At 42.2% G+C, this 26,759-nt stretch overlaps 1 long non-coding RNA gene across 1 annotated transcript in view; it reads left to right on the top strand.

The window, feature by feature from the left end:
• LOC145424369 (uncharacterized) overlaps positions 1-26,010 on the top strand; it is a 57,842-nt gene extending 31,832 nt beyond the window's left edge. The window contains exon 2 of the long non-coding RNA XR_013905425.1: positions 25,719-26,010. This is a non-coding gene — a long non-coding RNA (uncharacterized LOC145424369). The remainder of the gene's footprint in view (positions 1-25,718) is intronic.
• Positions 26,011-26,759: the final 749 nt, after the last annotated feature.

The raw sequence follows: 26,759 nt of genomic DNA, 5'->3' as shown, positions 1-26,759 counted from the left end.
AGTTCAAGGGGGCCGAATACTTTTGCAAGCCACTGTATATGCATATGTAGTAAGAAATAAGGGTTATAAGTATTTCTTTTATATTTCTTAACGTGGAAAATAGGTCAGCGATTAATTCTCTTAGGCAGCTTTCTTGTTGTTTCTTTAAGTAGTCTTCAGGAATAGTTCTCCAGGCTTCTTGAAGGACATTCAAAGCTCTTCTTTGGATGTTTCTGCCTTTTGTTCTGTTCTCTGTCAACATGATCCCACACTGCTTCAATAATGTTGAGGTCTGGACTCTGGGGAGGCCGATCCATGACTGATAGTGCTCCACTGTGTGTTTTTCTATCTAGGTATGCTTTTACGGCATTGGCAGTGTGCTTGGGATCAATGTCATTCTGACAAATGGAGCTGTTGCCTATTAGACACTTATCTGTTGGTATTGCATGGTCGATCCAAATTTCTGTTTTCATAATTCATCAATTTTGTACCTCTCTCCAGACCTCCTCTGTACACACTGATGATGATTTGAACCAAAAATGTCAAATTTGGATTCACCAACTTTGGAACCACTTGTTGTCACTGATTTTTCGTCCAGTTCTTGTGTAATTTTCATATTTCAGCCTTTGATTCCTTTTCCCGTTCATTAAGGACGGCTTCTTGACAGCCACCCTTCCAACCGAGACCATTTCTCTTGAAGCTTTACTGAACAGTAGATGGATCAGCAAAGATCCAGATGCATCTCTCAGAACCTGTGTCAGGTCTTTGCTGGATTTCTTTCTGTTTCTTAAGCACATGACTTTCAGATACTATTCATCTTCTTGTCCAGTTTCCTCAAATTTAGCTCTTTGTGAATCATCTTGTTGGTACAAAAATGCCGTTTTGTGTCTGTCAAACTGTCTTATCATTGAGACTTTTCATAGATTCATAGATGGAAGAACTCAGAACATATTATGACTGGACTAAAAATAAGTCAAAAAGGAGCCACTGTCCAAAGAAAAACTTTGAAAAACAAAACCTCTTTAAAATATTTCAAGAACGTCTGGCTGCTTGGAGACAAAATGAGGGTTTGTGCAAGCCTGTCAAACTCTTCCTTCCTCTGTCTGCCTCTTCTTCCCTTCATTCTTTCACCTTTAAGTGTCTCATTAATAATGCTTCAGCTCTCCCTCCCCCTGAGCGTTCATTATGGCGGCAGTTGCAACACCTACGCCACTGTAATCAATCCAAATTAAAAACTTAAGTCGACTTAAAATAGAAAGAGCTGGGCGTTGGGGAGGGATTTGCTTTTCTCAGCGGCCTTTGGAGGAGAAACGTCAGCTGTGTTTTTATGTTTTTTATTTTTTTTATTATTTTGTCATGGATGTTGTTGTTTTCATTTATTTCTCACTTGGCACCTTAAAAACAAAGCAGCAGTAATTGAAATTAATGTTTGCATCCAACAGGCAGGGGTGTGTCTGTGAGCGTCTGAGCGGGTGCGTAGTGTTGGCATGGTCAAATAATGTGTGTGTGTGCAGATGCATGCTGAGCACACACACACACACACACACACACACACACACACACACACACACACACACACACACACACACACACACACACACACACACACACACACACACACACACTCAGGACTCTCAGCACTCTGACAGTGATGAAGTGGAGAGTGTGTACAAGCCAGGCAGAGAGGTGTGATGAGGAAACCACCTGGGGGACGTTTGAGTGTGTGTTTTTGTAAAAGAAGTGGCGATTTTGCGTAGGTGTGTGTGTGTGCGCGCGCGCATGGAGGATACAAGAGTCTATCATGTGTGCAGGCAGTTTTCATTTCAAATAACTCAGGGAATTTGTTTATCGTGAATTTTAGAAATGAGGAGAAAATCTAATTTAAAAAAAGCAAACAAACAAAGATAAAGTTCATGTTGAATATATTAAATTTTATTTTCTCCCTATCACTCTTTATACTCTGAGCTCTACTCGCCTACCATCCGGAGCCGATAAGCAGCTCCCGGTGGCAGACGAATAATAACTCTAAGATGCATTAAGACAAAAAAATAAAATAAAATGTGGGCACAGTTCAATCTGTACCTCTGCTGCAGCTTACAAATTACATTTATACACCACCAAATTCTTTCTCCAGCGACAGAGCAATGACAGTCGTTGGCTGCATCGTGATCAGGGGCAACATTTTAGATTGAAGCACCACATCAAGCTGTTGGGAGGTGCTCGGGGTGCGTGGTGGGTGTACAAAGCACCACGATTTTTTTAAATTTTGTGTCAGTCAGCTCTTTGTTTCTGTTTCAATTTCTTTATTTTGTGTGATAAATAGTCTTCAATTCCTGTTTTTACTTAAGGTTTTCCAAGAAATTAGTTCTAGTTTAGCAGCTATGTTGTGTGTTTCTCTGTTTTGAATTACAAAGAATATTGGTCTTCATTTAAACTACCCATTCACAACAAGTTCTATTTATAATCGCCTGTATCCAGAGTTAAGCTTTCTTGTTGTCCATCATTTTTATGGATTGGGTTGTAACGCTTGTGTCATAATCTGATTTTATCTGTCATTTTTTTTTAGGATAATCAGACAAATTTAATAGTGTTATAATGGAAACCCCCCCAATAACAATAAAAGCACACAGAGTGTACATTTATGAGGGCATGGAGAGAACAAATAAACAGAAACACAGACTTGGATTGGTGCAATATAATTAAAACTGAATTGAAAGTCTACACACAATCCACACATGACATACAGTATAATTTCAAACCATCTGTCGCAACAACATGGCAACCCACAACTTGACTCAAAGAGCACGCGTGCAGCTGCTCTCTGCACAGACAGGCGGAACCGGGAAGATGCTGATGAGAATACACAGAAAAGAGTGAGACTTTAAAAACACACCAAAACAAGTGACGTCAAGCCATGGCACATGTGGGACTCTTTGACAGTGTGTTACATGGAAGTGCAAATATTGGTTTGAAACACAAACAATGCCTCCTTCCACCTGTAACTTAAAAATAGAGCTTTAACTAAGTTATTTTATCAAACGACACTCATCTGTGGGACGGAGCTGCTGGTTTGAATTTTCTGTGAGCTCATGATGTGCTCTTTTGGATATTGACATATACAGTAGTTTATGTTTTAGCTCTGCGTCCAGTCTTTTCAGTTTAATGTTTCCTCATGCTTTTTAGCTTCCCCGTTTTCAGTCTGTGTTCCTCATTAGTTATGTAATCTTTAGTTATCATCTTTTGTGATCCCATGTTTGCTCATCTCCATGTTCGTTACTTCCTGTTTCATTTGATAGTCCCTCGTCTCATGCGTGTTGTGTTTAGTTTTGGTTCCCCTTGTCTCGTTAGCCTGATTTCATTCAGCTGTGTTTCCTGGTGTTTTCCCATCTGCTTAATTACCTGGTGTGTAATTCGTTTCTTCTTTAACATGGTGTCCCTCGTGGAGTGTTTGCTGTGTTTATTCCTAAACCTGCCCACCCATCCATATAAAGTGCAACACTGGAAAAAGTACTAAACTTACACATTGTAGTGTCCCTCAAAATCAGTTTGTTGGGATCCGGTTACCTTAAGCGCCACCAATATTCATATTTCAACTAGTTTCCAGTAATTTCAAGGATATGACAGGCAACAGCTGGCAGTAGCTGTGAGTGGTTGTATTTTGTTTAGGTTGAGACAAAAAAAATATGAGATCTTGGCTTTCACTCCAAGGTCGTGACTATAATGTCCAGGTGTAAATGGGAACAACTTGAACTGGATTCTTTCCAAAATGTTTTAAACAAAAATACCGAAACCTGTCTGATTGCTGTGTTACAGCTGTGCACTTCCATGCAACGTTGCTGTCAATTAACTTTGAGAGTCAAATTCAACCAAATCCCAATGAAAGAAACTGAAAAACACTGTATTATTTTCACATTACATTTTATATAATGTGAAGTACAAGGACAACGAGTGTTTCTTCCTGGGTGTTTGCTTGTGTGGGTGAGACAGACCAGGCAGCAGGGAGGGTGGATACATTATACTTAAATGTAATGGTTGTGCATGCATGCAAATCCTTCCAGGAAAAGACTGACTAACTTTGTGTGTATGTGTTTCTGTAGACAGTTAATGTATCTGAGAAGTCCAGTCGTCTTTCTGACTGGCTGCTGCTCTCTGCGTGGAGATGACTGATGCTGGAAGACGTACCAGCAACTTTTATTCTTCTTTGTTGTACTTTTTCTGTATATTTCTATTTTTAAAGTCTTAACAAGCTTTGATCTTTTAATAGTGAACACTTGGTCTTTCCCTCTATGGGTTTTAATGTGAGTGAAGCTTTGCAAGAAGCCCAGAAGTCAGAGAAAGGTTTAGATTCCTGTTTTTGATGTTCGTTCTTGTTTACTTTTCTTCTCCATTATTAATTTGTCTTTCATCTCTCCTCTGAAATGAAGGGGGAAAAAAATCCATGCCGCTCAGGCATGTAGAATATTAGAGTCTTAAAACAGAGGTTGAAGTGCAAGGTTTGAGTCAAACACAATTTTAATGATGACGTCTGTTATATGTCCACTGTAGTGTCAATACACTATTAAAGATTATGCCGAGTCAGACTGCACATACAACAGCTTGTTTACAAGTTGACTTCTTCTTTATTGGGATCACACAGAAGTAACACACACACATAACTGGGCGTGGTGCCCCCTACTGGCGATGGCTTGCATAGCACACAATAATTCTTGGTTCATACATAACATCTCCTCCCCACTAAGCTATGCGACCGTGGCACCACCCGCAGAAACATTTCCCATAACCAAAGTAGCACCTTTTTTCTTTTTTTTTTTATATTACAACATTCATGAAAACTGGAACTAATGTTGCTTTCTGTATGAATTTCTTTTTAGTTGAGAATAATGTCTCTGAACGCCAACACTCTCACTGAACTACTTAATACGCTCACCCATCACAATAACGAGCGGGTGGCTTGGTGACTCTCACTGGGTAACGTCTTACAGGCTCTGTAACCTGTGTACAGTCAGTCGGTGATGATTTAAGAGACTGGGGTGTATCTGGAGGTACGGTGGTCCCCATAACTTGTTCAACAGTCTCTTCCTGCAGAGTTGTACAAGGGTAAAGCATGGTGTCACTACCACTCTGGGCTGGTGACATCTGAGAGCTTGTCGGAGGATCCACTGTGACCTGCTGAGATACTGACTCAGGTCGTGTCAGCATCTGATCCACATGACGTTTCCACACCCCTTGGGCTCCCACATTCACCTTGTATGACACTGGCCCAGTCTTCTCCAGTACGACACCGTGCGTCCACTTGTCCTCTCCCTTCCTATAATCGCGCACCAGGACAGGCTCGCCCACAGTGAACCGTCTGTCCCTGGAGTGTTGCTGTCGGCATTGTTGTTGCGCATCCTGTGACCGACGCACAGCTCCGGCCACACTGGGCTTCAAAAAATCCAGTCGAGAGCGCAGCTTGCGTCCAATGAACAATATAGCTGGCGTTTCTCTAGTTGTTGCATGCGGAGTGTTGCGATATGTCAAGAGGAACGTGTCAAGGCGTTGTTGCACAGGTGCTGTACCCCTGGAGGCTTTCAGTGCATGCTTGAATGTCTGCACAAAACGCTCAGCCAAACCATTAGTGGCAGGATGGTACGGCGCAGAGCGGATGTGTTTGACTCCATTAGCTTTCAGGAACACCCTGAATTCCTCAGAACAGAACTGCGGTCCGTTATCACTCACCAGGACGTGGGGAATGCCATGGCGACTAAAGAGACCCCGTAGCACTTGTATGGTTTTACCAGCTGTGGTGCTATCCATAATATGCACTTCAGGCCACTTGGAATGTGCATCTACCACCACCAGGTACATGTGACTTTCAAATGGACCCGCAAAATCCACATGGATCCGTTCCCATGGACAGGAAGGCCACAGCCAAGGGTGTAAAGGCGCTAACCCAGGCTCTTTTTGCACACGCTGACAAGAGTGGCAGGCTTTAGCTTGAAGCTCAATTTGAGAATCAATGCCAGGCCACCAAACATAGCTGCGAGCTAAGCTCTTCATCCTCACCATCCCTGGATGTGCAGTGTGGAGCTCTTTCAGTACATGAGAGCGCAGCTTAGGTGGCACAACCACCCTCAAGCCCCACATGAGGCATCCCTGCTGTATTGTGAGTTCATGTCTGCGCATCAGATAGGGTGACAGCTCTTGATCTGTGTCCTTTGTTGCTGGAAAACGTCCAGTTATTACCATTTCCAGCACACGAGACAAAGTGACATCAGACAAAGTGTCACGTCTGATCTCGGCGACACTGACTGGTAATGTGTCCAGCTGAGATGCGTAGAATACCTCAACTGCTCCCTGTTCCTCTTTCTGTGCAAGGGGCAGAGGTAAACGTGACAGACCGTCAGCATTGGCGTGATGTGCCCCCTTCCGATACTGTAAGGTGTAATTATGTGCTGACAGAAGGAGCGCCCAACGCTGCATTCGCGCAGCTGCCATTGATGGTGTACCTTTTACTGGACTCAGAATTGAGGTCAGTGGGCGATGATCAGTGAGCAAGGTGAACTTGTTACCATGGAGATACTGGTGAAACTTGCGCACTCCAAAAACAATTGCCAACGCCTCCCTCTCGATCTGAGCATAGTTTCGTTCTGCTTTGCTGAGGGTTCGTGAAGCATAAGCAATTGGCCGGTCTTGGCCATCAGGCATGACATGTGAGAGCACGGCTCCAACGCCATATGGTGAAGCGTCACATGCCAAATGGAGAGGCAGTTCAGGATTGTAGTGGGTGAGTATTTTTGGTGAGGCCAGACGTTCTTTAGCATTCTGGAAAGCTGACTCGCAGGCTGATGTCCACTGCCATTTCTTCTCTTTACTGAGTAGCTCATTCAGCGGCTTCAGGACTGTAGCTAAATCAGGTATGAAACGTCCATAATAGTTGAGCATTCCCAGAAAAGAACGTAACTGGCTGACATCAGCTGGTGCTGGAGCTTCCATAACGGCACGCACCTTTTCTGGTGATTTGTGTAACCCTGCCGCATCAATTATGTGGCCCAGGTATTCCACCGATTCTTGGAAAAACAGGCACTTCTCCTGTTTGAGACGCAGGCCATAGTCCTCCAGCCTGCCCAAAACTGCCTTAAGGGATCTCAGGTGTGTCTCTTTATCTGGACCACTGACGAGGATGTCATCCAGATAACAATGGGTGTATGGTAGGCCGAGAAGCACTTGATCCATAGCCTTCTGAAACAATGCAGGTGAAGACGCCACTCCAAAAGGCAAGCGATTGAAACGGAACAGCCCTTTTTGTGTCGAAATAGTCAGCAGCTTCTTAGACTCCTCTTCTACCTCCATCTGTAAGTAGGCATTTGCTAAGTCTAGCTTACTGAAATGCTGACCTCCTGCTAGAGAAGCAAACAGGTCCTCAATGCGTGGAAGTGGGTACTTATCCACACAGAGCTGCGAATTAAGAGTGACCTTGAAATCACCACAGAGTCTCACTGAGCCATCCTTCTTGTTGACAGGGACCACGGGCGTAGCCCAATCACTATGCTCCACTGGTGTGATCACCCCAAGCTCAGTCAGGCGTTTCAGTTCTGCCTCCACCCGAGGGCGGAGAGCATAAGGCACGTTACGTGGTGGACAGAATTTGGGGACACTATCAGGCCTAAGAGTCAATCTGGCTTTAATTCCTTTCATTGTGCCCAGCTCCTTAGAGAAAACGGCAGAGTGTTTCTTTAGCACAGCCTCCAGATTGTCATTTCCGCTTTGCTCACTGGCATGGACCATCTTTAAGTCTTTCCAGTTCAGCTTAATCACTCTCAGCCACTCCCTACCAAACAGTGGTGGAGCATCCACCTTTACCACGTACAAGGGTAGAGTTGCACGCTGCTTATTCAGTTCAACTTGCACCTTGATGACCCCTTCTGGTGCCAGCGGCTCCCCAGTGTACGTTTTCAGCATGATGTCAGTGGGTTGCAGCGGCAACTGACTCAGCATACTTTTATATTGTTCCCATGGAATCAAAGACACAGCAGCCCCTGTATCCAGCTCCATCTCCATTTTCTTCCCGTTAACTACAGGCATTAGGGAGATACGTGAATATTTCTCTTTTCGTGACAAAGAATACAGCTCCAACTCACTATCAGTGTCGGGTCTGGTTCCTTCACTTTCACTCTCCTCAGCGGCAACATGATGAATTCTCCTCTTTTTGTCCTTTGCTCTGTTTTTAACTGCATTGCCTTTCAGCTCATGTTTCCCCTCTTTCTCTTTCTTGTTCCAATCTTGGCTGCTTCTGGCTCTACCTTTGCACATGCGTTTCGTGTGGCCCTTCCTTCCACACTGGTGACAGTCACGGTCTTTGTACCAGCAGTCATCATCAGTATGATTCATTTTCCCGCAGCGGCGGCATTTTTCACCTCTTTGTGACAGCACTGCATTCACTTTAAGGGAACCACTCAACTGCTGCACTTCACGTGTTGCTGTCTCTGCCGACACAGCATAATCAACTGCTTTGCGAAACGTGAGATCCTTCTCAGTCAAAAGACGCTTCTGCACAGTTTCACACTTTAATCCACACACAAATCTGTCTCGTAGAGCATCTTCCAGATACGCACCAAACTCGCAATGTTCTGACAGTCTTTTCAGCACCGCCACATACTGTGCGACCGTTTCTTCTTCCCCCTGATTCCTCTTGTGGAACCGGAACCTTTCAGCTATTACCAGCGGTTTGGGAGCAAAATGAGCTTGCAAAACACCCACAATATTGTCATACTGCATTGTCCCAGGCTTGCTTGGCGCCACTAGATTACGCAGCAGACTGTACGTCTTGGGACCCATCACACTCAGCAGCACCGGGACCCGTTTCTCAGGCTGAATGTCATTAGCAAGGGTGTAATGCTCAAAACGTTCAATATACGTCGCCCATTGCTCACCAGCATCATCAAAAGGGTCCATCTGTCCAATCATTCCAGCCATGATGTATCCGCTGTCCACAGCCAACACTGTCGTTTTTGACTCGTCGGCGAAAAGCAGCTAGCAGCTAGCTCCGATGCTAATTCACCACGCGATCGTCCGTTTTCCGTCCGAACTCGGCCACGCAGTCAGTTCATGCTCAGTAGACAGCCAAGTCTTCCAGACGTCACAACTCGTCGCCAATTTATGTTATATGTCCACTGTAGTGTCAATACACTATTAAAGATTATGCCGAGTCAGACTGCACATACAACAGCTTGTTTACAAGTTGACTTCTTCTTTATTGGGATCACACAGAAGTAACACACACACATAACTGGGCGTGGTGCCCCCTACTGGCGATGGCTTGCATAGCACACAATAATTCTTGGTTCATACATAACAACGTCCATGCTGACCGTTTGACTTAATGACCAAGATATATTTTTAGGTAATGACTACCCAAATGTACTGCAGGTTTTTTTTTGACACCATCTTTTACATATTTCATCAAAATTTGAGAGCCAAACATTTATCCACTTCCAGGAAGATTAAAAAGTGAACAGAAGTACAAAAAGCCTGAAGCTTATTATAAGCTTTTACTTGCGTCATGACCAGGTGTGAGCATAGAGTCCTTTCGAAAAATCTCAGCAACTATTCATTCATTTAAAACTTGCTCATTAACACAGAAAATGTCTCACCTACTGAAAAATAAAGTATAAATTGCTCAATATCTGTAGTCCTGTCGAACAAGAGGAGTCAACAGGAAAATACAGCAGCTTTACAAACTAGAATAAACATTTTCTTAGAAGTGCAAATAGACGCTCTGGTTCATTTCATTTAGAGTTTTCACTGTAAAATATAAATGCAAGGCATTCAAATCAAGCATTTGCCTTGGAAAGTACAGAGGCAGCATTGCAACTGCACGACACAGCGTAGGCTGGAGAAACTGGAGCTCACAGAGAAATACATGCAGAAAGTCCTATCCTGGTTCGAATCTAGGACTCTATTGCGGTGGGGCAGGAATACTAACCACTGTACAGGGAGTGCAGAATTATTAGGCAAATGAGTATTTTGTCCACATCATCCTCTTCATGCATGTTGTCTTACTCCAAGTTGTATAGGCTCGAAAGCCTACTACCAATTAAGCATATTAGGTGATGTGCATCTCTGTAATGAGAAGGGGTGTGGTCTAATGACATCAACACCCTATATCAGGTGTGCATAATTATTAGGCAACTTCCTTTCCTTTGGCAAAATGGGTCAAAAGAAGGACTTGACAGGCTCAGAAAAGTCAAAAATAGTGAGATATCTTGCAGAGGGATGCAGCAGTCTCAAAATTGCAAAGCTTCTGAAGCGTGATCATCGACCAATCAAGCGTTTCATTCAAAATAGTCAACAGGGTCGCAAGAAGCCTGTGGAAAAACCAAGGCGCAAAATAACTGCCCATGAACTGAGAAAAGTCAAGCAGCTGCCAAGATGCCACTTGCCACCAGTTTGGCCATATTTCAGAGCTGCAACATCACTGGAGTGCCCAAGAGCACAAGGTGTGCAATACTCAGAGACATGGCCAAGGTAAGAAAGGCTGAAAGACGACCACCACTGAACAAGACACACAAGCTGAAACGTCAAGACTGGGCCAAGAAATATCTCAAGACTGATTTTTCTAAGGTTTTATGGACTGATGAAATGAGAGTGAGTCTTGATGGGCCAGATGGATGGGCCCGTGGCTGGATTGGTAAAGGGCAGAGAGCTCCAGTCCGACTCAGACGCCAGCAAGGTGGAGGTGGAGTACTGGTTTGGGCTGATATCATCAAAGATGAGCTTGTAGGGCCTTTTCGGGTTGAGGATGGAGTCAAGCTCAACTCCCAGTCCTACTGCCAGTTTCTGGAAGACACCTTCTTCAAGCAGTGGTACAGGAAGAAGTCTGCATCCTTCAAGAAAAACATGATTTTCATGCAGGACAATGCTGCATCACACGCGTCCAAGTACTCCACAGCGTGGCTGGCAAGAAAGGGTATAAAAGAAGAAAAACTATTGACATGGCCTCCTTGTTCACCTGATCTGAACCCCATTGAGAACCTGTGGTCCATCATCAAATGTGAGATTTACAAGGAGGGAAAACAGTACACCTCTCTGAACAGTGTCTGGGAGGCTGTGGTTGCTGCTGCACGCAATGTTGATGGTGAACAGATCAAAACACTGACAGAATCCATGGATGGCAGGCTTTTGAGTGTCCTTGCAAAGAAAGGTGGCTATATTGGTCGCTGATTTGTTTTTGTTTTGTTTTTGAATGTCAGAAATGTATATTTGTGAATGTGGAGATGTTATATTGGTTTCACTGGTAAAAATAAACAATTGAAACGGGTATATATTTGTTTTTTGTTAAGTTGCCTAATAATTATGCATAGTAATAGTCACCTATTACTATGGGTAAATTTAACTGGGAAGGAATAAGATAAAATATATAAATTAAAGTTGAAAATAAAATAACTGTACAACAAAATACACAATATAGAACTATATAAGAATGTATGAAGAAATCTAAATATAAATAAATATATACACAATAACAGCAGCTGTACAAGTATTAACTGGAAATGAAGAATATAGTGACCAGTGTTGTGCAAAAACAATGTCCAGAAAGTCCAGTGTGTGTGTAAGAACCATATGTGTGGGTCAGTACTGTGTGGTGGTGTGATTGAGAGACCGTATCGCCTGCGGGAAGAAGCTCCTCCTCAGTCTCTCTGTGTTGGTCTTCAGGGAGCGGAATCGCTTTCCTGACCTCAACAGAGAGAACAGTCTGTTGTTGGGATGGCTGAGGTCCTTCACGATCTTCCTGGCCTTGGTCCGGGACCGCCTGCTGTAGATTGAGTGCAGGTCAGGGAGCTCGGAGCGGATGGTGCGCTCAGCTGACCGCACAACCCTCTGTAGAGCTCGTCTGTCCTGCATGGTGCTGTTCCCGAACCAGGTTAAGATGTTTCCCGTCAGGATGCTCTCTATGGTGCACGAGTAAAAGTTCCTGAGCACCTTGGAGGGCAGTTGGAAGTCTCTCAAGCGTCTGAGGTGGTAGAGACGCTGTCGGGCCTTTTTCACCACGGTGTTGATGTGACAGGACCATGACAAGTCCTGCGTGATGTGAACTCCGAGGTATTTGAAGCTGTCCACTCTCTCCACTGGGCACTCGTTGATGACGGGGGTCTGGTAGTTCCTCTCCTGCTTAGTGCTGAAGTCCACTATCAGCTCCTTTGTCTTACTGACGTTTAGAAGGAGGTTGTTCCTCTGGCACCAGTTCTCCAGATTCCTAATCTCCTTCAGGTAGGCCGTCTCGTTGTTATCAGAGATCAGGCCCACCACGACGGTGTCGTCAGCAAACTTGATGATGGTGGTGGAGCTGGTAGTGGCCACACAGTCATATGTGTACAAAGAGTACAGCAGGGGGCTCAGAACACACCCCTGGGGGGCTCCAGTGCTGAGAGTGGTGGAGGCTGAGACATGTCCGCCCATCCTTACTGCCTGTGGTCTGCCAGTTAGGAAGTTGGAGATCCACTGACACATAGATGAGCTGAGTCCCAGATGCTCCAGCTTGGTGGTGAGTGTGGAGGGAATTATGGTGTTAAATGCAGAGCTGTAGTCTATGAAGAGCATTTTAACATTCAGCTTTGATATTAATGAGTTTTTTGGGTTCATTGAGAACATGGTTGTTGTTCAATAATAAAATTATTCCTCAAAAATACAACTTGCCTAATATTTCTGCACTCCCTGTACAGTATCTTTTCAGAGACTGTCCTGTCTGTTAGAGGACAATTGTTTTTTTTGGATGTGCAGTATTGTCCTATTTTACAACACTGTAAACTTTTGCCTTAATTTAGGCTGAACTGTCACAAAACTCTGAAACCATCTTTCATTTTGTGTTTAAGTTTAAGGACAAAGAAAAGTTAAAAATCAGCAAAAAGAGACTTTACAGCAATCGACACTGTGTAGAGTTGAAGTTACAGGCTCAGGCTGCTGGACTGGGGTCAGCATGCCTTAACGTCACTCTGGCTTCTGGGTAGGGATGGGTACCGGTAATGGCACCGGTTCTGACATAAACGGTAGTAACCAGACTGAAAAAGCAGCGCACATTTCGGTGCATTCTTTCGGTGCAATTTTTTCCCTGAGATGTAATACACTTTGAATTCTAGCCAATCATTTTACCTTTGCAAGCGTAGTAGGCGGGCCCAGGCACGTACGTTCTTTTAGAGCAAAGCTACAGATTAAAAATGCCCAAAGTGAAGCGGTCAAAAGTCTGGCTGTACTTCACAGCAAAAGATGCAAACTCAGCAGCCTGCAACAAGTGCTTTAAGATGATACTGTGCAAAAGAGGTAACTCCTCGAATCTGATGAAACACCTGGCTGAGAAATGCACCATATTTGATAGCTAACTGCGAGACCTCACACCGAGCACATCTACTGCGGGTGGGTTGCCTGTTATCAGACCCGGAGTTAGCAACATCCCCCAAGAACCCGAGGAGTAGAGTCCTGGCCCCTAGCCCTGCCAGTGTAGCAGAAATGATGAGGATGATGATGGCAGCAGCAGCCGTTCTTCTCTGAGTGAGTAGCTTAATGTTGTTCGTGTGTAATTTACGTTGAGTAGGCTAACCACGTTATTACAATGCATTGCGTTATTACAATGTTATTACATTAATGCATGTAAGGTGAACTAGCAAACACCGTCGTAGTTACATGTGGCTGTCTTCTTGTTTGATGGCAGATACTCCCTTCACCCTGGCCAAAAAGGCTGAAATGACCAAAGAAAAAGTGGGAAACAGCTAAACATGAGAGGTTTTTGGACAAAGTTTGTGGGGGTTTTTTCCCATTGATTAAGCACTGCTTCCAGCCAAGAGTGATGAAATAAATCCCGTATAGCTGCAGAAAAGGCTAACATTGTTATCTTTTCACAAAACAACAGCTAAACATGAGAGGTTTTTGGACAAAGTTTGTGTTCTTCATTGTTCGAGCACCGGTTCGAGCACCGTTTAAGCACCGGCACCGTTTCAAAAGTACCGATACTGGTATCGGACAAAACCTAAACGATACCCATCCCTACTTCTGGGTTAGCGGTTTGCCCATTACCATCGTGCTCTTGTTCTTACATGCAATAAAAATATAAGTAATGTCCATATCTCCATGCCTGTGGGCGATCATGGCTCAAGAGTTGGGGGTTTGCCTTGTAATCAGAAGGTTGCCGGTTCGAGCCCCGGCTTGGACAGTCTTGGTTGTTGTGTCCTTGGGCAAGACACTTGGGTCCTTAGCGACTAGTAAAGCGCTATACCAATACAGACCATTTACCATTCAAAAGTAATTTCCCCCTCTCTGCACATGAACAGGAATTAGCTGACTGTAGTGCAAGTGTAGGAGGAAACGGGCATTTTTTATGTAAAACTTTTTAAACTTCTTGATGTCCAATGAGTATAGTGCTTTTGTCTTTGCGTGATGGTTTTAACGTGTGGATGTCGTGACAAACTATTCACTGTGCATCTCCAAAAGCTGATTCTGTTCATCTGGATTTAGCGTTTTGTGGGAGAAACATTTCATCCAAGTGACTTTTTCAGTCACAGCTGACTGCAGGTTTCCCCAAATCTTATAAACAGTACATTTGCACAATGACTGAAACCAGCCCACTGAGGGAACAATGGGCTGGGAGGTCAGTTCCTTAATCTCCATTATGCAAATTCTCATGACCATTGACCAACAACCACTGACCAAAACCCACTGATCAAAGACCACTGATCTATGGCTATGAGTACCATTCACAGAGAGTTGGGGAATGGCTGCAGTCACAGCATTGTAAGATGGTGAAAGATGTACCCTTAGGCCCCCTCCTCGAGTCAGAGATGGTCTTTCCCTTTTCACGTAAATGGCCTCCTTGACTCCGCGCTCAAACCAGCGTTCCTCCCTGTCCAGGATGTGTACATCCTCATCCTTGAAAGAGTGTCCACAAGAATTTGCATAATTAAGATTAAGATTGTTCCGTCAGTGGGCTGGTTTCAGTCATTAAGCGAATGTGCTGTTTATAAGATTTGGGGAAACCTGCAGTCAGCTGAGGCTGAAGAAGTCACTTGGATAAGTGACGAAATGTTTCTCTCACAAAATGCTACATCCAGATGAACAGAATCAACTTTTGGAGATTTACTTACCTGGATGATTGAGCATGCATCAAGATATTCACTGTGCAGTGATCACGTCTGTTTTCATGCTGTGCAGTTCAGCATCTGTTTCTTCTTCACTTGGGTGATGAGATTTCTCTGAAATCTTTAATATTATAAACCACACTTGATAAAATCAACAAATTGCTGGAAATTCGCATTGTTAGCTTGTTGAACCCACACAGTCTCTCACAGAGTGGTGAAACTCTCTCTACTAATTAACCTCAATAGTTGTGAGACGATCCACCAGCTGTCTTTTTTTTCCTTTTGTTTGTTTATTTTTTAAAACATTAAACAACTTTTACAATGTTTTGTTGCCCTTGCCAAACTTTCTGAAACATGTTGCTAGCGCTGGATTAAAATTTTCTTCATTTTTACACTAGATATTGTTTTTGTGCTATTTTCAAATACCTAATAATTCAGGTTTAAGTGAAGTGTGAACACAGTTGTGGTCAAAAGTTCACATCCACTCATCATGGGTATGAATATCATGGTAATATTGTGCTTTTAATGATTTATTTAAACTGTTCTTTTTCCAGAGTGAAATGATTGTACAATATACATCTTTAATGACTTGAAGAACTGGGCACACAAGTTTCAATTTATTTTGGATTTTCTCTAATCCAAACAGGCTCAAATATTACTTTTGGTAGGCATCAACAAGCATCAGGCATATTATTAGCTATTTGACCACTGTTCTTCTCAGAATTGGTGAAGTTCATTTAATGTGGTTGGTTTAGTGACACAGACCTGGCTTTTAAGCATAATCCACAAGTTATCAATAGTGTTGAAGTCGGGGTTTGGAAAGGCCATTCCAGAAACGTAATATTTTATCTGCTTCATCCATTTCAAAACCAGTTTTAATTTGTTAAGGATCACTGTCCTGTTCGAACAGCTAACTGTGTCCAAGTTTCAACCATCTAGCTGTTTATTTGAGGTGAAGTTGAAGAATTTTGAGGCAGTTCTCCTCCTTCAGTATCCACTTTGTTCAATTTAACAAAACCACCAGCAAAACAGCCCCAGAGTATGATGCTACCACCACCATGCTTGGCGGCCTTCTTAGGTTTAAAAGCCTCAAACATACATCTCGTCATTGTGGCCAAATAGCTTAACCTTTGTCTCGTCTGACCATAAAACTTTTCTCCAGAAGGTATTTGGCTTGTTCATGTGGGCAGCTGTAAATTTCAGTCACGTTTAGGGATGGGTATTGAAAACCGGTTCTTGTTGAGAACCGGTTCCCACTGGTTCAATTCCTTGGAATTGTTTGCCAGTTTTGCAAACGATTCCCTTATCGATTCCAGTCGCCCCGAATGACGTCACCACATTGCGGAGCGTCATTTACCTGGCAGGAAATACGGCGTGTAAGCGGCTCAAATGCTCAAAAGTTTGGTTATACTTTACCAGAACGGATGACAACAGGGCAACTTGCAATATTTGCAAAGTAGATATTTCATTTAAGGGAGGAAACACTACGAATATGCAAAAGCATTTGCTCACAAAACACACGATGACCTTAGATGAATGTCGTGTTTTTAATTCCGCTCCGGACTCGTGAATCTCAACCCAGCAGCAGCGGTAACGTTTGCACGTCCTCTCCCGTTAATGCGGCAGGTAAATAATCAACTAACAGTGCATATTATGCTAGCACCATCTGCCTTATTACAAAACCTGCCATTACTGTGCATTTAGGTGACCATGATGAGAGAGACAGAGTCTGGCTCAGATGCTGGCAGTTCTCACTGCAGTCTACCGGTAGCGTCTCCTTTCAGGCCAGGATAGACGAATGTCACCGAGCAGTGACTAAGTTTGTGGTAAAAGGCTTGCACCCATTTGCCACAGCAGATGCCCCCGATTTCACTTTGGTAAGTGAATGTGTTTAATTGTAGGCAGGGACATTACTGGATATTCTTGTGCAATTGCTACAGAATAATTTATGTTATACTTTTTTATTGCTACAGAAGAATATTTATTTTATTATTTTACATTTACAATTTTTTTTCCTGGGGACCCTGTGACACCCCATTGAAGAGCCATAGGCTGTGGATTTCTTAAGATCTCACTGTTGGGTTTGTAAGGCCATGTTACTCCTAAATTTCTATCTTGTTCAAAGAGAAGATATAAAACAAAGTTCTAAGCTAATCGACCTTAGTGTTCTCCTTTTTTAAAAAGAATCGATAAGAGAATCGATAAAGAATCGAATCGTTAAACAGAATCGAAAATGGAATCGTAATCGTGAAAATCTTATCAATACCCATCCCTAGTCACGTTTGAAGGTGATGATCTTGGAGCAAGGGCTTCTTTCTTGGTCAGCACCCTGTCAGTCCATGGCGATGAAAATTATGCTTTCCTGTGGACAGTAACACTGGTGTTCCAGCATTTTCCAGTCAATGGCAGGCTTGAGCCTTAGTGGTTCCTGAGCTGTTCCTCAACATCCTAATCAATTTCCACTTATCTGAGGGTCCTGGATCTTCTCCTAGACCTTGGCAAAGTGGTGACATATATAAATAACTTGTAGTTAATGCACAATTTTTTGAATTTTTTGAACTGATGATCTTTGAATCTGCTGTTGCTTAGAAATGGCTCCAAGAGACCTTCCCAACTTCATGAAGTCTACAGTTCTCCTTCGTAGATCTTCACTGAATTCCTTGGAATTTCCTGTTGTTCTGAATATAATCTTATGCAAGGTACAATCTAACGAGGGCTGCCAAACAAATCCTTTATATGCAGCAAAGACAAACTACCAGTTATTGTCAATCACTAATGAGAAATTAAAAGACACCGTAGAACCTTCAGCACCACTTAATAAGATTTGAGTGTGTGTATGTATATATTTGAGCCTGTATGTATACTTTTGACCTAACTGTATGAGTGTAAGTGTTTTACATATGTAGTAGTTTTCTAATGTTGTTTAATAATTTGCTACAATTAAGTCATTTTTGAAATTTGACTTAAAATTTATATACATTTCAACAAATATTATGACAAGTTTTTCCAGTTTTACGTCAGATAAACCTTTCATACCTTTCAGTCACGTATTGACACAATCATAAGCTGCACCACAGTTGGACCTTTTTTTTTCACTGCAAATATGCAGTGTGAAGTAGTCTCTACATGCAATATGGCTCCTGATTTAAGTCAGATGCCTTAAACTCCACATTTGTGATCTTGTGTACAGCCTCTTTGACCTAGTGCTGAGCAACTCAACATCAAAGAAGAGGCACAGAAATCAATTTCTGTATGCACAAGACCGGGAAATAGACTTAGTGCGCCTATACAAGAAAGGCTTGAATACTAAGGTTAAGGTTGTCCTGGGAAATATAGGAATTCACTAACTGAAACAGAGGTAATCGATGTAAGAGAGGTAAATTATAGCACTACATCACAAAATGACTCCGATAAATGAGATCCAGTAGTGTCTGGAAGTATTTTTCCTGTTAAAATCTGCTTAGTGGAGGACTGCAGGTTGAACTGTGAGGCGCCAGAACACCGGCTTCGTCCTCCACTACAATGCTCTTCATCTGCCTGGAGTGCCCTCGGCTCTCGTCCAACATTAATTGTGTTTGGAGTTGAGTCTGAACATCGTCTCCAAGCTAAAGAGGAGCGCGGCAGTCTGCAGTCACAGAGCCCTGACTTCTCTTTCCATCTCTCTCTCTGTTTCTTTTTGTCTCTCTTATGTAATTAAGCAAATGTGGTTACCATGAAATGACTCCCCGAGCTCCTAAAATAGGAAGGAGGTGTTAATCGAGGAAAATGTACATAAGCTGCCTGTGGAGAAAGGGCTGCTGAGAAGAGGATTAACACATGAAGACAGAACTGTCAAGGCCATAACACCTCATCTGCAGATGTTTTTTCTCCACAGGATGAAAAACAGAAACCATCTCGTTCTTTTTTTCTTTTTCTCTCACTCACATCCATGTGGTTGATGCCTTTGACATTGCATCAGGAGGTTTTAAAGGCCATTTGAGAATGTCGAAGCTTTCACTTAGGCTACACAGGGAGACAGAAAGTGCCTACATGGCAGTTACGTGGTCTCGAAAACATTACAGCCTGAGGGAGTGAGGCAACTGGTTTTTAAGTGCCATGCTCGAGGGGACTCGAGAGGAAGTGAAGCAACCAGATTTAATGAAAAATGCAATTAGCACCAACTTGTTTCACTTTAGATACTAGTGTTTCAGTTTACATATAGGTGACATCATCTCACTTAAACTTAATATAATTCTCATTCTTTGGTAAATTGATGTCTTTGTGAGCTGGGAAATCACGTCCTTGTGTGTCCTCGAGTTGATCCCTTTTTGTGCTGGGATACTAAAAATGTGTTGAATTTGCATCTCACTACATTGCACTCATTTCCCAGCGGATCTTGTGGGATAGTAGAAAATGTACTGCAGATTATAGCTTTTTGAACAACCAACTAAATGTGTTGCTTGCACACATACACAGATTGGCCCCAACATCAAAACAACTTGCTTAAAATTGAGTAGGTCTCTGTTGTGCTGGCTACAACAGCTTTGACCTCTGCTCACCATTTCCAGCAGATCCTCCTGATCAGACTTGGATCTGAGGAATTTGAAGGCTGGGTCTTGGGCTGATGATTTCATTTATTATGGGATAAAAGCTACACAAACCTACCTGCCCCTGTGTGAAAAAGTAATTGCCCCCTAAACCTAATAACTAGTTGTGCCACCCTCTGCAGCAAAAACTGTAATCAAGTGTTTGTGTGGCAATGAGTCTTTCACATTGCTGTGGAGGAATTTGGTTCCACTCTTCTATGTAGAATTGTTTGAATTCTGGCTGATGAACGGTCTGTTTGAGGTCATGCCAAAGCATCTGAATCTGACTTAGGTCCAGATTTTGACTCTGCCACACCTTCATTTTGGGTTTTTTTGAGTCATTCAGAGGTGGACTTGGTGAACCCAAGTGTTTCTGACCTTAAGAATGTGAAGTGATTGTCGGAGATTCCCCTTCGGGATTTTTTTTGGTAGAGCAGAACTCATGGATGCATCAATTACAGCAAGCCATCCAGGGACCAGCCCAAGACCACCACCAGGGCTGGACTGGGACAAAAAATCGGCTCGGGCATTTTGACTAGAGACCAGCCCACCAGGTATTAAAGCCATAAAGTCTTTGAATGAAAACAAACGCTGTGGTGTCTTGTTGGTATATGTATGATTTCTATACATTTTACATCAGATAAAAACTTTGGTTGTAAGATTCAGATAATTATTTAATATAAGCCAGATATTTTAAATGAGAATAAGAAAGAAAAGTATTTCTTTGTGCCCCCTTTCCCTGTTAATGCCCTACCTGGCCCCCTGGCAAAGCTTTGCTAGACCCGCCCCTGCACAGTTACCAGCTGTCAGTTACGTAAAAAAAGGATCCTGGTGTTATTTGTCTCTCAGAAACAGTTCATAACTTTAACTCATTCATGTCACCTAAAAGGTAAACCTGTTTCTCCATCACCTGTTCAGCTCTGATGATTCAGTAAGGACATCTCCTGGTTTCATCTTCATGTTTCCCTCTCACCAGATATACAAACTGATATCATGACCAGCAGCTTAACAGCTGTGGCTCCAGCAAACATCAGCTGATAGTAGAAAGTAATATTAAATAAATTCTAACAACAGCTGCTCAAGCTTAAACGTGCTCCGATGGTTTTTCCTCTTTCTGGTGCAAAGCAAATCCATAAAGAAAGAGACGGGTGTGACACAGGACCCACACACAGACACTTCTGAGTTGCTTTTACAATTGTGCTTTATTCATGTAAAGTTTTTCCCCTGCGGTGTCTGGCACCAGTCGGGACGCAGCCACTCCGTCACTCCCAGTTTGTGTCTCCTTCTCACTGCAATGACATAAGACTGGTCTCTCCCATGAAACAGTCCTGTGCACCTGTTCCTCCCCGCCTCCGCGCCGCCCTGTGAGCTCACTGCGGCAACCCTCCTCTGCAGCAGGCCAAAGACTACGCGCCCGCTGCAACAGGTCTTGTGACAGAAAAGACGATCAGCTGGTCATTGATCCGATCAATTTCATGATTGAAGTAGCAAGAGGAGAGGGAGGGGGAGAGAAGAGAGAAGAAGGCAGGTGCGCAGCGTAAAGACACAGAATAACTCCAGCTTTGTGTCATTTTTTTCATTCTAGCTGAAGTACGGGACAAACTGTATTCCTTTTCAGCTCAATACGGATACCGCAAAACCATTTTCTTCTGTTTGTCTGTGATAAGACCTGCTGCCCAAGCAAGGGGGAGGGGTATCCAACCTCCTAATTGGTCCATCCCAGAGTCGATCATGACATATTGGCCAATCCACCACCTTTCATTTGTTTATATCGTAACAAAAAAAACAAAACAAAACAAAAAAAGGCCAAAACATTGGCCCATGAAAACGAAAAATCACCATCGGCCCACCGGGCAAATGCCCAGTATGCCCGATGGCCAGTCCAGCTGTAACCATCACACTACCACCATCAGGACTGTTGGTATGATGCTCTTTTATGAAATAATGTCTTAGTTGTATGTCAGATGTAACAGGATGTGGTTCACTGGTGATCCAAAGCCTGGCAGGGTGTTGCTGGTGAAATTGAACTCAGCTCAATCAATTCATGTAACTGTAAATAAAAGATAAAAGCACTTGCCATGATGTTACTCATTGGTTTGTTAAGTCCTGCTTTGCAGTCTTTTGACCTCAGTATTTTATTACAGAGATTGGAGCATGCTGTGGGAATTAAAGGTACTGCATTGCAGTAGTTTGAGTCATATGTATCTAATAGACTCCATTTTGTTCATGTACATGGGGAGTTCTTCAGGCTTCCATGCTAGGACCAATTCTGTTTACATTATACATACTGCCTTTAGGCAGTATCATTAGAAGGCATAGCAGACATTACCACTGCTATGCCGATGACACCCAGCTCTATCTATCCATAACACCAGATAACACATACTAATTAGTTAAAATACAGGAATGTCTCAAAGATAATGTGGGGATGAACAAAAGTATTTTACCAGCACAATATAATCTGCAGTATGATCATTGCTTTAACAGTGTAACAGATAGTTTTAAGATGGCCTTAAGATGTTTATGCATACTGTTATCATATTAACCTTGTATTCCAGATGCAGTTATAACTATTTTATACATATTGCATATCTGTGCTTATTTTCAGTTGATGTTCGGTTCGTTAAGGGTCTTAAGCTTCACTGGCGTGACTGTCCAGGTGATACATGTTGAGGGAAACTAGAACATAGAAGGAATTGCAATACATGCTTACAAAACACTTATATCAGGTCATTTTTATTATCTTTTATATGTTCATATTCTTGTATTGAGTTTTAAGTAGTATCAGTTGGTTAAAACATTTATTCAATTTATATTACATCTATAATTTTGGTAAATTGTTGACAGTGGCCTCTGTTTGACTGTGAGCATTAGTAGGTGAGAGGTGACACAGAGTGCCACGTAAGGTTGTGACATATCATGTTTGCTTGTAATTGTGGGCTTGCAGAAGTGCTCGCTCACTGCAAAATCATTGTCTGCGGTTTTGAAGAAGCGCTAATCAGAAAGGTTGACAGGAAACATCTGCTATGAAGACAGAGACAATGTTCTTTTTAAACTGTGTTAAAAGTCATTGTGGTTTTGATCCGACCTATGTATGAAATGGATCTGACGTTGAGGGGGCGTCATTAAATTTAAGCCCTGAAGGTATAAAATATCTGTTTATGCTTTGATTAAGTCAGAGATCAGCCCTATCTGCGAACGGAGCTGGTCTTCCCACGCGTGTATTTCATTAAAATCAATTGTTTGACCAAGCTGTTGGACCATGGTTGTTTGTACTCTCCTTCCTCAATATTTGAACCTTAACAATAAGTTTCTTCTTTTAAATTCAGATATTGTGCTCAGCCTACAAATACTGGGCTTAGCACAATATTGGACACATGGTATCTCCAGTAACACTGTGAGGAATCTTGGAGTTGCTTTGAACAGGATATGTTCTTCAATATCCATATTGAACAAACATATAGGACTGCTTTCTTGCATTTGAAAGACAGAGCCTATTTCTCCTATGCTGGCTTCTCTTTACTGGCTCCCTGTTAAATCCAGTTCCTGAAGATCACAGATCATAAATAAAATTGGATTCAATTGAAATAAGGACTAGTAGATATGCCAAATTGTAAATGAGAGCATTAGCATGGAAAGAGATCCATTTGAAACACTGCATGTGCAACAAAAGCTAATTCTTCGATTTTATTCTTGAGGTCACCAACAGGTCCATTAGCATAAGTAGTTCTGGGGCATTTAATCAATTGTCTGTAGCAGATCTGTCTTTTAAGGACATCTACAAAATACTCAGAATGGAGTATGGAGAAATGGAAACTTGAACTTCTATAAGTTGTGAAGAACAGCTACTAATGGACTCTTTAGTGCAGTTTTATCAGTTCGTACACATCCTTGAAAATCCTCTTTTGGGTCCATTAGGGTAAAAGAAGCACACAAACTGGAACTATAGTGTAACCTCCACTGAAGTTAATAAAACAGGACGCAGAAAACCGCAGACACACTCCTCCACCCAGACTGCCTGGATTCAGTTTCATTGGCAGACAGATGCTATGAGAATCTTAAGGCTTCCTCCGGCACTAATTTTACAATCAACACATGACACAATAGAAAGTAACTGAATTTCATTCTGTCTGTCTGGAAGAAGAGAAGAATTTAGGCAGTGTAAACCTGTAATGCATAGTGTGTATGATATACGAGACGCTGCTGATTTAATCAGTGACCTCCACAGTGATTCACCTTTTAATTCACTCTGACAAATCCAGTGTTATTACATGTAGCTGATGTAAAAAGCACAGCCATATTACTTCTGGAGAGATGTTTTTCTTTCTTTTTTAGCCATATAGTTTGTCTCCATCCCCGACCCCCATCCCCACCCTCCTGTACTTTCCACAGAAATAAAATCAAAAGTAAACTAAACAACAACAAACTATCCCTTGTTTGTCTGAGGTCTGTGCAGCCATACTAACTAAAAGCTTTTGACTTCTTGGACTCGAATGAAGCACTATTAATAAGTTGGCTTCTGCAGCAGAACAGCCTGTCCTCTTATAGTCCATTATTAGTCCCAGTGCTCAAACGAAATAACAAACAAACCCTTAGCGGCATCTCTCGTCAGTTTTACTGAAAAAAAAACCAAACAAAAACAACAAAAACAAGCAGGAATTGGTCAAAGAGTTTTAAGGGATGCTAAATTGATGTCAAATGCTGTTTTTCTACCTTAAGAGACAAAGTGCCTTAAAAATTGCCTCATAGACAAACGCACTCATAGAGGCGCACTAGCATGATGTGTAACGTGCTATTTTAACTCTGGTAACTGAAGCTCGCCAACTTTGGACTAAAGCAAAGACTATACATCAAAGATGGAGACTGGTTCTACCTGTTTTGAATCTCATTTTGAAGCCTCACGCTGAGCATTCACCATTGGTTTTTACAAGGCATCTTGTTACTGTAATCACATTACATTTTCAGTAAGACTGTAATGCCACTCTTTACTGTACTAAATCCAGTAATTACTTTACAGTTACTATTATGTCATTACTTACGTTCTTCAGTTACACGTCGGCAAATAGAAAGATAAAAACATCAACCAAACATACTTTTTTTTTTCTTCCTTCACTTTTGCGCTACAATCGGCTTATTTTAGCTAATTTGGTGGAATGGTAAACAGTTGGGATACTTTTTTTCGCTGCACAAAAAGCAGAGAATACGGTAAAGTGTGAACTGCATTCAGGACAGAAAAAAATCGCACAAACAAATTTGTGTGCCCAGAACCCAGATAAACCTGTGTGAATGCCGACTCCAGCCCAGCAGAGACACCCTGATCTTCAACAGGACATGGATCTATTTAGAAGTAGGATCAGTTTTCTTTTAATTTCTTTACAATTAGATTTGGCTGAGCCTGGTTCTGCCAGAGGTCTCATCGTGCTGAAAAAGCGTTCTTCCTTCTTTTTAATATGTTCGACACTTCCTAACTCTCTCACTCTTGAAGTAGTAACACATATTTATGGTTTAACCAGACTGCATTTTGTTAGCGCCATGATCTTGAAGTTAAATTTCCAGCTTCAGTTTGCCCGTAATATTGTTACAGGGCAGTTGTGTCTCGTCATTTGTGTTCGCAATTAAAGATTGTTAACTTTTCAACTTCCAGGTGGTTTCCTTGTGGTTTACACTTCTGAAAGACTTTTCTGACACCCATTTAAAATAAAACGTGAAAACACCCCCTGGTGGCCGCTGGTTCAGTCTGTTTCCCGGTATTGATGGGAAAACCCATAACAATGTGACTTTTCCTCTGAAGAAAGATGTACATTTAAACTCCTACACTGCTGTTACTCTAAACGTCATCTGTATTCTCCACATGCACATGTGACATTGAATACAGCTGTAATTGCCATGTATGGTTTGCTTTAGAGTGCTCTTTGCTTTCCATTTTAAATCTCCCTCCTCATCTTTAATATCTAACCCACCACTTCCTCCTCCTTCTGTGAATGTTATGCATCATTGCTGGGAAACATATCTCATGTGTCCTTGCAGCTCTCAGCCCTCAGACTTTTCATTTCCATTTCCATGCGTCCAGCTGCCCTCTGGGGAAGGACCTTGTCATCTTTTAAAGCCGGCGTGGAGGACGGCACGCAAACCCACGTACTTAGCGGTGGACACGGATTCACACCACGAGGCTGTTTCACCTATTTCGCCACTTTTATCACACTGCTTTCATGATTTCTGCTTTGACCTTTCTTTTTCAAGACCAGCCGCACCATTTGCATTTAGATATTCAGAATATACGACTGAACTGTACCATCAACAGTGAATAAATCTGGGCTCAGATGGATTTCTATTTCATCTCCAGCTTCCAGTGAATTCTGCAAGTTTTGCCTCTTTATTTCTGATCATTCTGAATTTTTTTTATTTCATTTTATGACTGGTGCTCTAAATGAAAAGTTATATTCACTTGGTTAATATTAAACAAAATTAGAGAGGAAAAACTACAAACAAACCCTTGTCAAATACAAAGTTAAAGACATCATATCCTCTTAAACAATCCAGTGATTCATAAGCCAATTATGAATGTCAATTTCTTCCATTTTTCTGTACTATTCTTTGAAAAGGTGAATTCTTTTTCACTTGTTTTCTTCCAGATCTTATGGTTGCTTTTGACGGGTTTGCAGGGTTTTGTACCAACGAGCATTACACATCTCCTCAACTTGTAACAAACATGTTAAAAGCCATTTTTCCCCCTCATCGGTCTTGTGCAAAATCAATTTCGGTTGGGTTGAACTTACCTTAACTCACAGCATTCGCCGCAATCAGTGGAAAAAAACAGCTCCAGGATGAAACGCGCATTGCTGGACATTTTATCCCGGACCTTCCAGGATAGGAGAGATTGTTTATCAGAGAGTTTTATGTTATCCTGTTATCAATTAGAGTTACCTTGGTTAGTGCAAGATTGTACTGCTACACATGCCCTTCATCCATTTCCATTGTAATGCTCAGGATGCACTGATGGTAAAATGACTCGGGATGCAGTTTAGAATACAACACTGGAAATATTAAAGTAATTAATGTGAACAGGTGACATGCCTTAAGAAAGACACAACAGAGACCTTGCTGCACTCTC

This window comes from Astatotilapia calliptera, chromosome 23, assembly GCF_964374335.1.
Source record: "Astatotilapia calliptera chromosome 23, fAstCal68.1, whole genome shotgun sequence".
Classification (NCBI taxonomy): domain Eukaryota; kingdom Metazoa; phylum Chordata; class Actinopteri; order Cichliformes; family Cichlidae; genus Astatotilapia; species Astatotilapia calliptera.
Note: the sequence above shows the minus strand (reverse complement) of the source record. Positions and strands in the feature narration are given on the sequence as shown.